At 39.8% G+C, this 13,243-nt stretch overlaps 1 long non-coding RNA gene across 1 annotated transcript in view; it reads left to right on the forward strand.

Moving 5' to 3' along the window:
• The window catches only part of LOC139364221 (uncharacterized), a 41,365-nt gene that overhangs the window by 981 nt on the left and 27,141 nt on the right, over positions 1–13,243 (forward strand). The gene's annotated exons all lie outside the window — the stretch shown is intronic.

The following is a 13,243-nucleotide window of genomic DNA, read 5'->3' on the forward strand; positions in this document are numbered from 1 at the left end:
ATAAAATGAGTTAGGGATAATTCCCTCTTTTTCTATTGATTGGAATAGTTTCAGAAGGAATGGTACCAGCTCCTCCTTGTACCTCTGGTAGAATTCAGCTGTGAATCTGTCTGGTCCTGGAGTTTTTTTTTTTTTTTTTGGTTGGTAGGCTATTAATTATTGCCTCAATTTCGGAGCCTGTTATTGGTCTATTCAGGTATTCAACTTCTTCCTGATTTAGTCTTGGGAGAGTGTATGTGTCCAGGAATTTATCCATTTCTTCTAGGTTTTCTAGTTTATTTGCGTAGAGGTGTTTATAGTATTATCTGATGGTAGTTTGTATTTCTGTGGGGTTGGTGGTAATATCCCCTTTATCACTTTTTATTGCATCTATTTTATTGCATCTATCTTCTCTCTTTTCTTCTTTATTAGTCTGGCTAGCGGTCTATCAATTTTGTTGATCTTTTCAAAAAAAACAGCTCCTGGAAGTTCTGGCCAGGGCAATCAAGCAGGAGAAAGAAATAAAGGGCATTTGATTAGCAAAAGAGGAAGTCAAATTATCCCTGTTTGCAGATGACATGATTGTATATTTAAAAAAACCCATCGTCTCAGCCCAAAATCTCCTTAAGCTGATAAGCAACTTCAGCAAAGTCTCGGGATGCAAAATCAATGTGCAAAAGTCACTAGCATTCTTATACACCAATAAAAGACAAACAAAGAGCCAAATCATGAGTGAACTCCCATTCACAATTGCTTCAAAGACAATAAAATACCTAGGAATCCAACTTACAAGGGATATGAAGGACCTCTTCAAGGAGAACTACAAACCACTGCTCAATGAAATAGAAGAGGACACAAACAAATGGAAGAACATTCCATGCTCATGGATAGTAAGAATCAACATCATGAAAATGGCCATACTGCCCAAGGTAATTTATAGATTCAATGCCATCCCCATTAAGCTACCAATGACTTTCTTCACAGAATTGGAAAAAACTACTTTAAAGTTCATATGGAACCAAAAAAGAGCCCACATTGCCAAGACAGTCCTAAGCCAAAAGAACAAAACTGGAGGCATCACGCTACCTGACTTCAAACTATACTACAAGGTTACAGTAACCAAAACAGCATGGTACTGGTACCAAAACAGAGATATAGACCAATGGAACAGAACAGAGCCCTCAGAAATAATACCTCACATCTACAACCATTTGATCCTTCAGAAACCTGACAAAAACAGGAAATAGGGAAAGGATTCCCTGTTTAATAAACGGTGCTGGGAAAATTGGCTAGCCATAAGTAGAAAGCTGAAACTGGATCCCTTCCTTACACCTTATACAAAAATGAATTCAAGATGGATTAGAGACTTAAATGTTAGAACTAAAACCATAAAAACCCTAGAAGGAAACCTAGGCAATATCATTCAGGACATAGGCATTGGCAAGGACTTCATGTCTAAAACACCAAAAGCAGTGGCAACAAAAGCCACAATTGACAAATGGGATCTAATTAAACTAAAGAGCTTCTGCACACCAAAAAAAAAAAAAAAAAAAAAAAACTACCATCAGAGTGAACAGGCAACCTAGAGAATGGGCAACAATTTTTGCAATCTACTCATCTGACAAAGCGCTAATATCCAGAACCTACAAGGAACTCAAATAAATTTACAAGAAAAAAACAAACGACCCCATCAAAAAGTGGGCAAAGGATATGAACAGACATTTGTCAAAAGAAGAAGACATTTATGCAGCCAACAGACACATGAAAAAATGCTCATCATCACTGGCCATCAGAGAAATGCAAATCAAAACCACAATGAGATGCCATCTCACACCAGTTAGAATGGCAATCATTAAAAAGTCAGGAAACAACAGGTGCTAGAGAGGATGTGGAGAAATAGGAACACTTTTACACTGCTGGTGGGACTGTAAACTAGTTCAACCATTGTGGAAGACAGTGTGGCGATTCCTTGAGGATCTAAAACTAGAAATACCATTTGACCCAGACATCCCATTACTGGGTATACACCCAAAGGATTATAAATCATTCTGCTGTAAAGACCCATGCACACATATGTTTATTGTGGCACTATTCACAATAGCAAAGACTTGCAACCAAACCAAATGTCCATCAATGACAGACTAGACTAAGAATATGTGGCACATATACACCATGGAGTACTATGCAGCCATAAAAAGGGATGAGTTCATGTCCTTTGTAGGGACATGGATGCAGCTAGAAACCACCATTCTCAGCAAACTATCGCAAGAACAGAAAACCAAACACCGCATGTTCTCACTCATAGGTGGGAATTGAACAATGAGAACACTTGGACACAGGAAGGGAAACATCACACACCGGGACGTGTTGTGGGGTGGGGGGAGGGGGGAGGGATAGCATTGGGCAATATACCTAATGTAAATGACGAGTTAATGGGTGCAGCACACCAACAAGGCACATGTATACGTATGTAACAAACCTGCACATTGTGCGAATGTACCCTAGAACTTAAAGTATAATAAAAAAGGAAAAAAAAAAAAAAGAAAATATCTTCATTTTTTTTTATCATGTGACATAAGATCTATTGACTTTATATCAGCATTGAAGTGTTGTTGACTTTATATAATAGCATTATGTTAAGAATTAGTGCACTTCTGGTTGTACAAAGAATAGCTGTATTATGTTAGGTATAATTATGACCTTATTATTTGTGTTTATTTGAAGATTATGTATGATTTCAAGAGATGTGTATGGGTTCAAGTTGACAAGGGGTGAACTTGTGATTGTTGATATTGTCAATTTGATTGGATTGAAAGATGCAAAGTATTGTTCCTGGGTATGTCTGTGAGGGTGTTACCAAAATTAATTGACATTTGAGTCAGTGGACTGAGAGAGACAGACCCACCCTCAGTCTGGGTGTGCATTATGGAATCGGTTGCCAGCATGGCTAGAAAAAGTTGGCAGAAGAAGGTGGAAAGGGCAGACTTGCTGAGTTTTCTGGCCTTCATCTTTCTCCCGTGCTGGCTGCTTCCTGCCCTCAAACATTGAACTCCAAGCTCTTCAGCTTTTAGACTCTTGGACTTACACCAGTGGTTTTCTAGGGTCTCTCAGGCTCAGACTGAAGGCTGTACTGTCGGCTTCCCTACTTTTGAGGTTTTGGAACTCTAACCGGCTTCCTTGCTCCTCAGCTTGCAGATGCCCTACTGTGGGACTTCATCTTGTAATCCTCTGAGTCAATACTCTTTAAAAACTCTCCTTCATCTACCTGTTTAGTTCTGTCCCTCTAGAGAACCCCGACTAATACACCATCACAGGCCCAGAGGCCTAGGAGGATGGTATGGTTTCATGGGCCTAGCCCAGTGCTGTACTATCTTGTGCCACCTTGGGAGGCTGCTGCTCTGGCTCTAGCCAAATATCAAAGGGCTTCAGGTACAGCTTGGACCACTGCCCCAGTGGATGTAACCCATAAGCCTTGAGGATTTCCATATGGTGTTAAGCCTGCAGATACGTAGAATGCAAGAGAAAAGAAAGCTTGGTAGCTTCCTCCGAGATTTCAGGGAATTTATCGGAAAGCCTAGGTACCTAGGCAGAAGCCTACCACACAGATGGGGCCCCCACAGAAAGATTCTACTAGGGAAGTTCAGTGGGGAAATGTGGAGTTGGAGACCCCATACGGAGTCTCCACCAGGGCATTGCCTAGTGGAGCTATAAGAAGGAAGGAGCCACCATCCTCTAGATTCTTGAATAATAGAGCCACTGGCAGCTTGCACTCTGAGCCTGGAAAAGCCACAGGCACTCAACCTAAACCCAAGAAAGCAGCAATGGGGGCTGCACCCTGCAAAGCCAGAGGGGCAGAGCTGCCCAAAGCCTTGGGAGTTCACTCCCTACACCAACATACACGCAATGCAGGATGTGAAGTCGAGAGAGATTGTTTTGGACCTTTAAGGTTTAATGTCTGCCCTACAAGGTTTTGGACTTGCTGGGGGCCTATAGCCCCTGTCCTTTGGCTGATTTCTCCCTTTTGGTATGGGAAGGTTTACCTAATGCCTGTACCACCTTTGTATCTTGGAAGTAAATAACTTGTTTTCATTTTAGAGGCTCATAGGTGAAAGGAACTTTGCCTTGAGTCTCAGATGAGATTTTGGACTTGGGACTTAGGACTTTTGAGTGATGCTGGAACCAGTTAAGAATTTGGAGGACTATTGAAAAGGCATGATTGTATTTTGTAAAGTAAGAAGGACATGAGATTTGGGGAGTCGGGGGTGGAATGACATGTGAGGATGTTTGTCCCTTCCAAATCTCAAGCTAAAATGTGAGCTTCAGTGTTGGAGGGGGGGCCTAGTGGGAGGTGTTTTGGTCACAGGGGTGGATTTCTCATGAATGGCTTCGTCATGAGTGAATTCTTACTCTGAGTTCACATAAGATCTGGTTGTTTAAAAGAATGTGGGCCAGGTGCAGTGGCTCATGCCTGTAATCCCAGCACTTTGGAAGACCAAGGTGGGTGGATCACCTGAGGTCAGGAGTTCAAGACCAGCCTGACCAACATGGTGAAACCCCATCTCTGCTAAAAATACAAAAATTAGCCAGACATGGTGGCACATGCCTATAATCCCAGCTACTTGGGAGGCTGAGGCAGGAGAATCTCTTGAACCTGGGAGGCAGAGGTTGTAGTGAGCTAAGATCATGCCACCTCACTCTACCCTGGGCAATAAGAGTGAGACCCCCATCTCAAAAAAAAAAAAAAGAAGAAGAAGAAAGAAAAAGAAGAGTATGGTTTAAAGACAGTTGCCTCTCACATAAAGTTCAGACCTATATCAGCCAGACATTATTAGGACATGGCTTCCACTTCCCCAGCCTAAAATACCCTCAACTCACTTGCCTTCTCCCTGTATATTAAGTTTTGCAAGATCCAGCTCAATTACCACCCTTAAGAAAGTCTTCCAGGTGACTATCCCCTTGTGATGTTTCCCTCCTTAGAATCTTTAATATACTCCCAGTTGGCCATATCCATTCTGGGGACCCTCAGTGATACACATTCTGATGCTGTTCCTGTGATCATTCCTGAGATTGGGGCTTCTGTCTCCACACACACCACACAAAACATGAATTCCTTGAAAGCAGGCAGAACCTTTTTTTTTTTTTTTTTTTGGACTTCCCCAGAAGGATCTTACACTATTCGTTGAATATCTAATAGCATTTACTGAGTGTTTATTATGAGCCAGGCACTGTCTGTACTAAGCACATTAAATGTGCTAAGTATTATATATGCTCTACTTCATTGGATTTTCCCCAGAAGGTACCATTTTTATTCCTATTTTAAAGGGGGAGAAGCCAAAGTTTAAGACAACGAAGTAGCTTGTTCAAGGTTGCTCAGCTTGCAGGGCACAAAACTGAGGCTTAAATCAGGTAAGTCTGATGCCATAGTTATTTCTCATCCACTAGGTAGTGGTGTGTCTCTCTTCCTGGTATAGGCACTTTACATTAACCTTAATACACTACAAACCCAGGGTAAACAGAAACATTTATGAAACTCTTTTAGTTTAAATTGGGTTCAAATTTTCAAACTATGCCTAAGGATTTGAAATTTAATATATTGTGCCCCCCTTTTGAACTGTCTCACTGATACTTCAGTGGGTTTCTGATATAACAAGATGGTGGAGTGGTTGGAGGTTTCTGAATTCATATTTGGCATCATTAGGTTTTATAGTCTCTACAAGTTCTACACTATGAAATTTTGAATCTGAGATTAATGTGTGCTATGGTCTCCTCTCATTAAAGCTAAAGCTAGCAACAGCAATGCCAAGGCTCTGCAGTGTATACCTAATGAGAAAAACTTTTGTTAGCATTAACCCATCACTAAAGGCTCTTTCATCACACTGTGCATTGCAGACAAGCATTAGGTCTTTCTCACCCGAAATCAAATTTCCTGAGTGTGGCTGCCAATATTACAGACATGCATCCAAATCAGAAAATGTTAGGCATGTTATTATATTGCCTTATAGTACATTAAATTACCTATTACCCTATATTACCTTATGTTATGTATCATCCTTGTTAAAAATACGTTAAGATTAAAAATACAGAAGAACGAAAAAGGATAAGCATTATGTGAATATATATATATACATCTCCAGCAGAATGAGTAAAAACAAGTGGCTACAGAAACCAACACTGTGAAAATGAGCATCAGAAGTGGGAAATATAAAACTTTAAACCATCATCATTCATGACTTCTACACCATTATTGTGGTGCTTGGAGAGTCAACTGAAATCAGCCGCATGTAGCGAATATTTGGGGTTAGTTCTCAAATACACCATTCTCCTTCTCACATTTCTCATTTCTCCAGAATAATTATACAAACTCTACTGCAAAGCCCAGAAGGGAAATTCAACTTTTATGAAGGAAACATGAAAAACCTTACACAAGAAAAATATGTTTAAATGTCTTTCTCCCTCACTTCCCTGTTTCTCGTTTATTTTAATTAAAACTCTCCATTTAGGGGACAAGTGATTTCATAACCTAAGAAACATAAACAAAAATTTACCCTTTACACAATGTTTTCTGGTCTTCAGTAAATTATTTCTTGCAGTTAAAAAAAAGCCATTGACAAAATTGATTAAATTAAAATGAAACAAACTGAATGATTTTTAAGATGAACATTTTTTACACTTGAAATTATTCCCTCATTGTATATTGTGTATGTCCTTTCACTTTCATTTACACTTACATTACACACACACACACACACAAATTGTTTATTGCCAACATCTCTCTGAATAGCAGAAGGTCTAAGAGACCACCTTCGTATCTTGTTAGCTGGTAACCTTTCAGTATTAGGAAGAATCACTTGTGTGGAGGCCTTTGTCTTTCTTTAATCCAATCCTCAACCCATTGGTTTATGTATCTTCCCAGACAGGAGGTGTATGCTGGCATATTTCATCCCCATTTGGCCATTTTAGAGTTTGGGATAAGTCAAAAAAGACACAATATTCTAAATGAAACAGAGGTTTGTAGCATGGTTTTAAAAGATTCATGCATAGAAAGATTGCTAGTGCTACTAAAAGATAAAACTTTCAGGGTAGATCATTTTTCTCATCAGACCATCACTGCGTGTATTATATAAAAATATCTATCTATATCTATGCATTTATAAAGTATTTCTTCCACACAATTACTGAGAGAAATTATATGATACACCAGCCCAAAAACTTTGGGGATATTCCTGGAAAATTATTTTACACACATGTAGCACTTCATCTTTTGCAAGCATTTTCCAAAGCACAGTCTCCTTCGGTTTTTATAACAGCCCTGTAAGAGTGGGAGAGCCAGCATCATTCTCATTTTAGAGATAAGAAAATTCAGTATAATAAGCCCTCACTTAGAGTCAAAGCTGAGCAAAAAATCCTGGACTCCTAAGACAGTTATCTTTTCAGTTATCTTTTCGACTGGGCCATAAAACTATGCTTTATTCTTCTTTCATTTAAAAAAAAATACTCACAAATGTACTCATTATAAACAAATTGTGGTTTTGAATTCTATAAATAAAGGTGGAAATATAAAGTCTTCCTTTCACTCTAAAGGGCTACAACCTAGTAATATCTATAATCATTTGTATGAAACATTTACACTCTAGTTAGTTACGTGTATATCTTAGAATTGGTAGTCACTAAACTACTCCCTGCAGATCAAACCTGGTCTGCCATTTTGGTTGGTTTTTGCTTTTGTTTTGTTTTGTTTTTCTTTTCTTTTTAACAGTCTGAAAGGTTACAATTGTTTTTACATTTTTAAATAGTTGAAAAACCACAAAAGAGAAAGACTATTTCATCACAAGTGAAAATTACATGAAATTCAAATTTCAGAGTCCATAAAGTTTACTGGAACACAGCAATGCTCATTCATTTACATATTGCTTTTGCTTTGCTAACCATTTGAGTAGTTACAACAGAGATTACATATCTCAAAAGCCTAAAATATTTATTATCTAACCTGTTATAGGAAAGGTTTGCCAAACCCGTTATAAAGCATCCCTTTTTTTTTATTCATACCAAATTATCTTTTTTTCATCAGGAAACAGGTGAATGCCCACATTTGGAACACCCTTTATGGAACACTCAGAGTATTTCTGTCCTTAGAAAGGCAGGTGAAAGTGGAGAGACCTTTTCTGGGAATATGATTATCTGGCTAAGAACCATAGAACATTCTATATGACACAGGAATCATATAGTGGGTCATTTAGAAAGTTCCAGAACCTAACCAGCGCTGTTATGTAGAGAAGGAACTACATACAGAATGGAGGTAATATAGGAAATTTTAACAGCCTGTACCTGGAAATATCTACCCTGTTATTCAGAGTAGCAGCATGGAAACACTTTTCCAAAACAGAACAGAGAAGTTCCTGTAATTCCTTGCTTCTATGACAAAATATCTTCAGGGACAGATGTCCCCACCTCTCTTTCCCGAAATCTACTAAAGTTACAGAACATCCAAGTAACTCTTCAGAACACTAGGCCCAATTACCTCTGGATTTGGGCCCAGTGCAAGTCACAACACATAACAAATTGAAATTTCAGACCATACCCTCAAACTTCTGGCCCAGGCTGTTAAAGCAACCAATACACCTGTTAAAGATATAATGGCAAGTTGCCATGTTTTGCAGTAGTCAGAAGTTCAGTGTCATGTAAAAGACTTTTGTCCCTGGTGCTAAGATAATGAGCTTGTTCCTTCTTGATGATTTATGGGATGCAGATGAGAAACTGGCTGATTGAGGCTTTGGAAGATGAAAGTTTTCCGCTCTTGGCAGTAGTACCAGTACCCTGGAGAACGTGGTTTAACTGCTCCAGTTCCATTACTGCCATCAGAAAAAGTCAAATAACAAATTATGCCAGGTGAATATAAATAATACTCATTTTGTTCAATTTGCTACCTGCAATAGGACTAGAAAACACTCTGAACTTCTTTGCAAATCCAAACCATAGTATTCTGATACCTAGTTACCGATATGCACCAGGGTCTTGTTTGTGCAGGGCAACCAACTGGTCCCTAAATTATTACCCCTCCTTCAGTCTTTGTCTTAAATGCTTGTATTTAGGCCTCTACATTTGCTGCCTATTAGCCATAAGCCTAACTTTTCCTCCTACCTGCTTAATGTTCCTCAATAAACAATTAAATTTGCTTTCAAGATGCAGATATTATATATCTGAGGTTAATAAGTACTATGTTATATTATGGACTTTGCTTCAAATAAATATTAAATAAATCCTTCTGTCCAATATAACAACCACCAGTCATATGAAACTATTTAAATTAATTAACATTAAAGTTTTAGATTTACTTCTTCAGCCATACTAGCATATCCCAAGGACTCAATATTCATATGTGGTCTGTGGATAACATATTGAACAGTGCAGATAGAGAATATTTTCATCACTGCAGAAAGTTCTATGAGACAGTTCTGCTCTACACCTTAACCCACAAAAGTAAAATTATCTTTTAAGCTCACTCTTTTTATCTACCTGTTCTCACAATTCAATGCAAAGCTTTCATCTTTTTTTCTACCTTTGAAAAAAAAAAAAACTAAGGACTAGAAGGAAACTAATATGTTTTGAGTGTCTGTCACGTGCGAGGCATGGGCCCTTAGTTCACACAAATAATTTCATTTAGTTCTCTCAAAGTAGTCTAAGAGTTTCTTTATTTCCAGGTCCACTCTCTCTGAGGCCCCTGGCCTAGAACATGTCCACAGTTATCTCTTTACTAATTATTTTTCTTATTAAACCAACACCTACTGACACCTATAGTGTTTCTGGAATAGTTCTAGAAGTTGCTTTTCCCTGGCACTGGTCCTAAGAATCCTATTTTCTCAAGTTTTGTTCTCTCTGCCTTTCTCAGAAATTTCCACAACTCCTCCTCTTGGAATGAGTGTAGCCTACTTTCTCACTGAGTATCTTCCCACAGTTTTTCTTTAACAACTCATAGTGATTCCCAAACCTGCCTGCTGTCCATCTTAATCCTCAGCCCATGGCTTGTGAAAACAGTCACTCCTGCTGCCAAAATTGCAAGGGAGATCTAAATATCCCCCACTAGTTTTCATAATACCATTTGAAATTCAAAATTTACATATGAATATTAAAAGACAATAACTGTACATTCACTGGTCTAAGAAAGTCTTATTTAAATATTGAATATATATTGAATATATATTTGTATTAATCCATTCTCACACTGCTATAAAGACATACATAAGACTGGGTACTTTATGAATAAAAGAGGTTTAATTGACTCCCAGTTCCACAAGCTGTACAGGAAGCATGGCTGGGGAAGCCTTAGGAAACTTACAATAATGGTGGAAGGCAAAGGGGAAGCAAGCACCATCCTCACATGGTGGAGCAAGAGAGACAGAGTTAAGGTGGAAGTGCTATACACTTTCAAGCAACCAGATCTCATGAGAACTTTATCACGAGACAGCACTAGGCTGATGGTGCTAAACCATTAGAAACTGCCCTCATGATCCAATCACCTCCCACTGGCCCTCTTCCTACACTCAGGATCACAATTCAACATGAGATTTGCACACGGACACAGAGCCAAATCATATCATTCCACCCCTGGCACCTCCCAAATCTCATGTGCTTCTCACATTTCAAAACACAACTATGCCTTGCCAACATTCTCCAACGTCTTAACTCATTCCAGCATTAACTCAAAAGTCCAACTCCAAAGTCTCATCTAAGGCAAGTCTCTTCTGCCTATGAGCCTGTAAAATCAAAAACAAGTTAGTTACTTTCAAGACACAATGGGGTTATAGGCATTGGGTAAATGCTTTCATTCTAAAAGGGAGAAAGTGGCCAAAACAAAGGGGATACAGGCCCCATGCAAGTCTGAAACCCAGCAGCATGGTCATTAAATCTTAAACCTCAAAAATAATCTCCTTTGACTCCATGTCTCAGATCCAGGGCACACTGATGCAAGGGATGAGTAGCTCCACTCCCTGGTTTCACAGGGTGCAGCCCCTGTGGCTGCTTTCACAGGCTGGCATTGGGTACCTGCAGCTTTTTCAGGCATGCAGTACAAGCTGTTGGTGGATCAGTCATTCTGGGGTCTGGAGGACAGTGACCCTCTTCTCACAGCTCCACTAGGCAGTACCCCAGTGGGGACTCTATCTGGGGGCTCCAACCCCACATTTCCCTTACATGCTACCCTAATAGATGTTCTCCATGAGGATTCCACCCCTGCAGCAGACTTCTGCCTGGGAATCCAGGCATTTCTGAAAATCCTCTGAAATCTAGGTGGAAGCTCTCAAGCCTCAATTCTCACTCTCTATGCACCTGCAGACCCAACACCATGTGGAAGCCACTGAGGCTTGAGGCTTGCACTCTCTAAGTAATGGCTCAAGCTGTATCTTGGCCTATATTAACCATAGCTGGAGCTGGAGCAGCCACAATGGAGGGCACCATGTCCCAAGGCTGCACAGAGCAGCAGGGCCCCTGGCCTGGCCCATGAAGCCATTTTTCCTTCCTAGGCCTTCAGGCCTGTGATGGGAGGGGCTTCCACAAAGATCTCCAAAATGTCTCGAGGCATTTTTCCCATTGTCTTGGCTATTAACATTTGGCTCCTCTTTATTTAAATTTCTGCAGCCAGCTTAAATTCTTTCCCAGAAAATGGGTTTTTCTTTTCTACTACGTGGTCAAGCTGCAAATTTTCCAAACTTTTATGCCCTGCTTCCCTTTTAAATATAAGTTCCAATTTCAGACCATCTCTTTGTGAATGCACATGAGCGTATGCTATTAGAAGCAGCCAGGCCACATCTTGAATGCTTTGCTGATTAGAAATTTTGTCCACCAGATGCCCTAAGTCATGTCTCTCAAGTTAAAACTTAAGTCAATCTCTAGGGCAGGGGCAAAATGCCACCAGTCTTTTTGCTAAAGCATAGCACGAGTGACCTTTACTCCAGTTCCCAATAAATTCCTCATCTCCATCTGAGACCTCCTCAACCTGGACTTCACTGTCAATATCAGTATCAGCATTTTGGTCACAACCACTCAACAAATCTCTAGAAAGCCCCAAACTTTGCCTTATCTTCCTATCTTCTGAGCCCTCCAAACTGTTCCAACCTCTGCCCATTTTAGGTATCATTATAGCAATGCCCAATTTCTCTGGTACCAAATTTCTGTATAAGACCATTCTCACACTGTTATAAAGACATACCTGAGACTGGGTAATTTATGAATAAAAGAGGTTTAATTGACTCCTAGTTCCACAGGCTGTACAGGAAGCATGACTGGGGAGGCCTTAGGAAACTTAACAATCATGGTGGGAGGAGAGGGGAAAGCAAGCACCATACTCACATGGTAGAGCAGGAGAGAGAGAGAGAGAATTAAGGGGGAAGTGCTACACACTTTCGAGCAACCGGATCTCATGAGAACTCTACCATGAAACAGCACTAGGGGGATGGTGCTAAACCGTTAGAAACCACCCTCATGATTCAACACCTCCCAACAGATCCCGCCTCCAAAACTCAGGATGACAATTCAACATGAAATTTGAGTAGGGACACAGAGCTAAACCATATCGATATTGAATACTGAATTAAATATATTTCAATATTGAATTCAATATTTTTAATATTGAAGGCTGTGGCACCTCAGCTTCAATGAGTCTTCAGAAATAAGTAATATTTTATTAGAAATATTTTGAATCTGGCCAAGTTCGGTGGCTTACACCTGTAATCCTAGCACTTTGGGAGGCTCAAGTGGAAGGATCACTTCATCCTAGGAGTTAGAGATCAGCCCTGGCAACATAGTGAGACCCCATCTCTACAAAAAAAAAAAAAGAAAATTAGCTGGGCATGGTGGTATGCACCTGTGGTCCCAGCTACTTGGGAAAGTGAGATGGGAGGATCACTTGAGCTTGGGAGGTTGAGGCTGCAGTGAGCCACAATCGCACTCCACTGCACTCCAGCCTGGGTGACAGAGTAAGAATCTGTCTCAAAAAAATACATATTATATATATACACATGCATATTTTATATATGTATATACCTATTTTATATGTATATATACACACACAGACATATACACATAGAAACTTTCATGCAAAGTGTACTAGAAACAGTAATAGATAAAAGACAGCCACCAATTCTTTGACATGCCTCCATCCAGAAGTGGTGTGTGCTTCTCTTTCCCTTGGATAGGGCTGACTAGAACTGCTTTAACCAATGAAGGCTGATGGAAGTCATGTAATGCCAGTTCCAGGCTTAGACTTTAAGAG

The sequence above is a fragment of the Macaca nemestrina genome, chromosome 7, assembly GCF_043159975.1.
Source record: "Macaca nemestrina isolate mMacNem1 chromosome 7, mMacNem.hap1, whole genome shotgun sequence".
Lineage (NCBI taxonomy): Eukaryota > Metazoa > Chordata > Mammalia > Primates > Cercopithecidae > Macaca > Macaca nemestrina.